The sequence below is a fragment of the Canis lupus genome, chromosome 17 (assembly GCF_011100685.1).
Source record: "Canis lupus familiaris isolate Mischka breed German Shepherd chromosome 17, alternate assembly UU_Cfam_GSD_1.0, whole genome shotgun sequence".
NCBI classification, from domain to species: Eukaryota; Metazoa; Chordata; class Mammalia; order Carnivora; family Canidae; genus Canis; species Canis lupus.
The window spans coordinates 6950226-6956225 of NC_049238.1; positions in this window are offsets into that span (position 1 = coordinate 6950226).

Below are 6000 nucleotides of genomic sequence, written 5' to 3' on the forward strand. Positions count from 1 at the left end.
ACTTGGCAGCCCAGGTGACTCAGCAGTTTAGCGCCGCCTTCAGCCCAGGGCCTGATCCTGGAGACCCAGGATCGAGTCCCACATCAGGCTCCCTGCATGGAGCCTGCTTCTCCCTCTGCCTGTGTCTCTGTCTCTCTCTCTCTCTCTCTCTCTCTGTGTGTCTCATGAATAAATAAATAAAATCTTAAAAAAAAAAAAAAAAAGAATACAGAACACTGACCTAAATATTTTGTTACTCTACAAGGATATCTCATAACTTTTTAGCATAGGTGTTGGGTTTTTGGGGTGTTTGTTTGTTTGTTTGTTTATTTATTTATTTATTTATTTATTTATTTTAGTTTTGTTTTTTTAGTCCTTCAAAGGAAAATGTGGCTTTCTTTGGCAGTTTGAGATTCTGGGTTTGACTTGAAAGGAAAAGGAGGGTCTTCCACCTGCCAACTTAGGCTCTTCCTGCATCAGGTAAATTGACATTGTTATGGGGATTTAATGCTGGTTAGCAGGGTGAAGAGCTGCTATGTCCCTTACCTCACTGAACAGTAGCATTTCTCTGGGGCCAGAAGAGCCTTGTCATTGCCACACAGACGTGGAGCCTTCTAGAGCTTGAAGGAAGGAGGAGAGCCCAGGGCTGGGACAGCAGAGTCTGCACATTTACCCAGAGTGTCTGTAGTTAGTTCCTTGTTACCTCAGTATTTTTCAACCCTGTATTTATACAGGAACCTTTATTGCTTAGGAGAGAAGGAGCATTATTTCCAAGTCTTAAAACTTTGAGTAGAATTTCCAAAGTTCTGTGAATCATTATATATTGCAGATAATTAAAAGTGTATATTTTCATGTTGGGTATGAAGCCAGTGACTTTTTTTTCCCTTCATTTTAAATGCCTCTATATTCTTGAAAGCTAAGTTCCCATAGAATTAAGTCTCTCACAAAATGTTTTCAATAAGCTCTTAATGTATGTTCCCTTGTTTTATGCCCTGGTGAAGTATTTAAGCATAAAGTGATTTTAGGGCCAGACTTACCTGATAATATGTTATGACTTGAGAAGAACTTACAAAAGAGTGCTTTTATTGACTTTACAAATTAAGAACCTGGTATTTCAGCTCACTTGGCCTTTTGCCCTTCTGCAACAATTATTTCCTCTGGAACAATTAGTATGGTTTTTATGGATATTTGCGTTGATCTGGGTGACTCATGGATATTTCCAAAAGAATTTTTAAGTTAGAATTCCACTTAAATGTAATTACCTTTTGTCACCATTGTTGTCTACATTAACTCAGATTAAGTGATTAAGTTAAACATTACCTAAAATGAAAAAGGTGGTCTCTGATTTTAACTCAAAGGTTAAAAGTAGAAAAAAATGTGTTCTTTACCATGTTGAAGGATAAGAACATACTATAAACATGTTGACTTATTTTTCCCCTTTCTCTCCTTTGAAATCCATGCCAGAATAAAAGTCTCCCTGGGAAGATCTCCTCGGCCTGGGGTTCCTTGTCACCCTGCTTGGGCCCTCTCCTCCCACTCCCCGCTTGGCCATCCTGCCAGAAACAGTTTGCATGTGTCAGCCCCTCTCCGCCTCTCACTGTCTCTCTCTGCTGAATTTCTCCAAGTGCAGCCCAGGGATCTGCGTCTGACCAAGGTGGCGCTTGTTAAGACCTTTCCTGCCTCCCCTGCTCGCCTCCTCCTCATCACAGCCTGGGGGTCAGAGTGGGTGGGGTGGCCCCAGAGTCTGAGCTTTATCACCTGGCAACCCACCCCCCACGCACCATAATTCTGCTGTCTGTCCTGCCACCTGGTCCCCATGTCTGGCCCCCAGCTCACTAGGTCCCCTGGCTGACGTCGTCCTCCCTCTGGCTGAAAGGCCACCGAGTCCTTCCGCAGCATCAGGGAGAGTTCTTTCTGTTCCTCAGCTCTTACAACACCTCCTACGTTCAGCATTTAGTGGAGCCTACTTCCGCACGTGTCCTGTTGACCTGGCCAGGCGGTGAGCCTCTGAGACCGGGGCCGTTCCTCATGCTCTGGATGGAACCCCGCATCCCACAGATGCTCAGTAAGTGGCTCTGATGCAAGTAATGATGATAGAAAGGGAAAGATCACGAACACCTTCCTACTTTCTACGTCGGCTGTGCACAGCAAGCATCACTGCCTGATGAATGAACCTGGTTGTCGGCCTTCCAAATGCTGGTTTGGAGTCAAATTGAAGTATTTTATTATTTTTAAAAATATTTTATTTATTTATTCATGAGAGAGAGAGAGAGAGGCACAGGCACAGGCAGGGGAGAGGCAGGCTCCTGATGTGGGACTCGATCCCAAGACCCCGGAGTCACACCCTGAACCGAAGGCAGATGCTCAACTGCTGAGCCACCCAGTGTCCCAAATTGAAGTATTTTTAAAACAGAAGGGGGAAAAAAGGGCATGACTTTGGCTTGAGGTATACCCATGGCAACACTACAGCTATCATGTCGCTTGGAATATGCCAGGCACCGGTCTCAGCACTCGACATATATCACCTCTTTTCATCCCTGAATGATTCCACGATGCAGCACATTATTTGACAAGTAAGGACATTGAGAAGTGCTGATCTCAGGCAGACTAGAACCTGTGGGCTTCAACTTACGGCCCTGCCTCTCAAAGTTCCAAGCCCCACTGAAGTCAGTTTGGAATCAAAGGAGCCCACATGCTACCATGAAGAAGGAAAAAACATTAGCAATCATGCCTGGCATGTTTCCTCACCACCCCCTCCTCCAAACCTCCGCCTCGAACCTGTTTGTCCTCCGTGCTCCCTGGATCTCAATTACAGCACCATTCACCTAATCGCCTAGGCTATAAATCGCCAACCCCTCCCAGTCTGTCAGCCAACATCTCTGTCACTCAGCCCTGACAGTTCCACCACCAAGGACCTCTCTGGCCAGTGTCCAATCCTCTGACAACATAGTCCCTGCCCAGCTCAGGCCCTCATCATCTCCCGCCCGGTGTGCACACAACCACTCTCATTTGACCCTGTCCTGTCCCTGCTAGTTAAGTCCCCAAAATAGATCTGATGACGCTCTGAGCCTCAGCACTCTTTGATGGCTCCTTGGTGCTGACAGCCTGATGGCTTAGCCTGGGAGGGCCATCAGCCTGTGGCTCCTGCATAGTGCCTCCTGTCACCTGCCCCACCCCAGCTGCCGCCACCGCAGAGAAGGGGTTCTCGGACAACCCCAACATCTCACACCTCAGGGCCTTTGCTCATGCTTTATCCTTTATCAGAAATGTTTCCCCTCATCTCAGGGGACCCTTTATTCTTCCTTTATGACTCTGCTCAAATGCCATGTTCTCACCTCGACTTCCCCCGTCAGAATCCATCATTCTCTAAGCCTACGACACACACTCCATTAGGGCATTTACAAATTAGTGCTAATGCGCCCAGGTCTCCAGACTGAGCAACTTGGACCCCAGACCATGAGTTAGTCATGTATATACATGCACCCTTGAGCTGGGTAGGAGATTTTTTTTTTTAAGATTTTATTTATTCATTTATGAGAGACACATAGAAGCAAAGACATAGGCAGAGGGAGAAAGAAGCAGGCTCCCTGTGGGGAGCCCAATGCAGGGCTTGATCCCAGGGTCCTGGGATCACACCCTGAGCCAAAGGCAGACGCTCAACCTCTGAGCCACCCAGGTGCCCCTGGGTAGCAGATTTTAAGGGTAAAAAACCTGAGGTCTTATATGAAAAATAGAGTTCACAGAGATTAAAAAAATATAAGTAACGTGCCAAAGAAGAAGCACATCTAGGAGATTTCACACACCTAATTTCAGATGATGAAGTCCATACAGTTAATTTCTACTTGCCACCCACCAGAAACTTTGTAGGGTCTCTCTTCTCTGCATTTTCAATGCGATGCTAGCACTTTCATTTTGCTTTGTTAAGGATCGTGTGCATTCCAAGAAGCAGTTTTTGTGCTTTGCCCACTCATCTATGTGTTCAAAGCCCTCTGATTTCCTATCTCAGAGTTAGTGCCCCCATCTGCTAATCCCCACGACAGCCCCAGATAGAGTCACTTGGAGTTTTGTGATGCCCTGAGGAGCTTTTAGAGGATAGAACACCTGAGAAGTAATGCTCCGCTGCCTCTCAATTCCAAAGTGATATAACCAGTGTGGTGCTCGTGGTGTTTTCAGACTGCACACACAGCCCTGTCCCTCCACGAAGAACAATCCTGCAACCCCAATCCTGCTTCCATGTTGTTTCCCTCTCTTGATTCTTATGACATTCTCTTGATTTTTTTTCCTTTTCCTTTTTTCAACCCCCAGTTCTTCCTTTTTCTACCTATCACCAAAAAGAGTAATTCAAAATTGCAGTTATTGGAATTGACAGTTTCGGAGTGTTTAGCAAAGATAACCAAAGGTGAATCACAAAATACTCAAATTTCAAATAAAAAGAAACTCAGTTGGGGAAGAATTACTAGAAAAAATGAGTTAATAAAATGTCAAACTTTGAGGAAGCAACTTAATCCCTTGTTCCCTTCCTATAAAGGGAAGGATAATCTCTCTCTCTCTCTCTTATTAAAATATGGTAAGATGCTACCATTTTCAATAGACATTTTATAATGAAGATGTTTTTACCACTAGCCACCTTTTCTTCAAAGAGTGAAAAATGCAAATGTGAGCCAGCAAGCGAGCCAAGGCCTCCCACTCCTGAGCCTGGAGCGCTTTCTTGAGATGGCTGTAAAGCATGATGGCTCCTCCCTGCTCAGGATTAGTCACAGACAAGAGAGGTTTACTGAGGGGGGAAGGCCAGCATGTCTAAGCCACGGGCTTTCTGGCAGCTGTGTTGTAACTCTTGAGCCTTCACTGGAATGATCGATCTGTGTGAAGCCATAAGAAAAGAATGTGAGATATCTAGGTTCCAGTTGCCAGCAAGAGGGTGACACCCAACCTGACATAGCTTCTTCTGCCTCCATTCAGAAACGGGGAGAGAGTCTGGATGGAGTCCCAGGTATTTAACAAGACTCACCTGAGACTGCAGTCATCCTGGCATGACAGGCTGATGTGGGAGGGAAGGGGCGAAGCCTCAGTGAACAAGCTTGTTCAGCACAGGGCCATTAGGGACTTTGGAAGATAGAGCATTGGATACCCCAAAATGGAGAGAGAGTTCTATGAGTTGCCATGTTCTCAAAATTGGAGAATCTATTTAGGGGAATAATTGACTGCCATCCCCTGCACCAGATGTTGTCACTAGAAGTCCCAGCCATGGCTCTGCCACATGTGAAGTGTCCAGGCTGTGTGATAATGGGGCCACAGGCTAAACCCAGAATGTCAGACAGAAATAGTCTCATATTGGCAGTGCCACCACCAAGAAAGGAATGTGCAGATTTTGGAAACAAGGGTCCGGATTCAAGTCCCGAATTTACTATGAGACTCTGAATATGTCATTTGATCTCTCTGGACCTCGTTTCTCATCTACAAGGTGGGGCATAACCTTGTTTACCTCAGAGGTTTGTTTTAAGAGTCAAAGGACCCGAGGTATGATCTCTGATCAATGAGTACTGCCCAAAGAAGGCTAATGTCATCACAGCCTGAATAACGACTGTTGATTCTCTGGAATATGCTTATTGCTACGCTAGATGAGGAGGGTTGGGTTTCGTTTTGTTTTGTTTTTTATATGAGATCTAGTTTTTGTCCCTTAATCAACTTGTAATAAATACAGTGAGGAGAAATGGGAAGGTGGAACACTTCATATTTATTGAATTCCAATAGGTCTGGCATAGTTTGAGTTTCACAAAACAGATAAATCCCTTGGTGATAGGAATTAGTACCTCACATCCCCCAGTTGCGGAAACTGAGGCTGAGGGTTAAGTAACTTTCCTAAGTCACAGAGCTGGGAGGCAAGGGTGGGGATTCCACACTCTCCCTTCCACACCCCATGTCTCCAGAGTGGAAGGCTTTCATGTCACAACGAGAGACACGATAGCTCTGGTACACTGGGCGGGTCTGACTCTCCAATGTCAGGCGTTGGAGGCCCTGCCA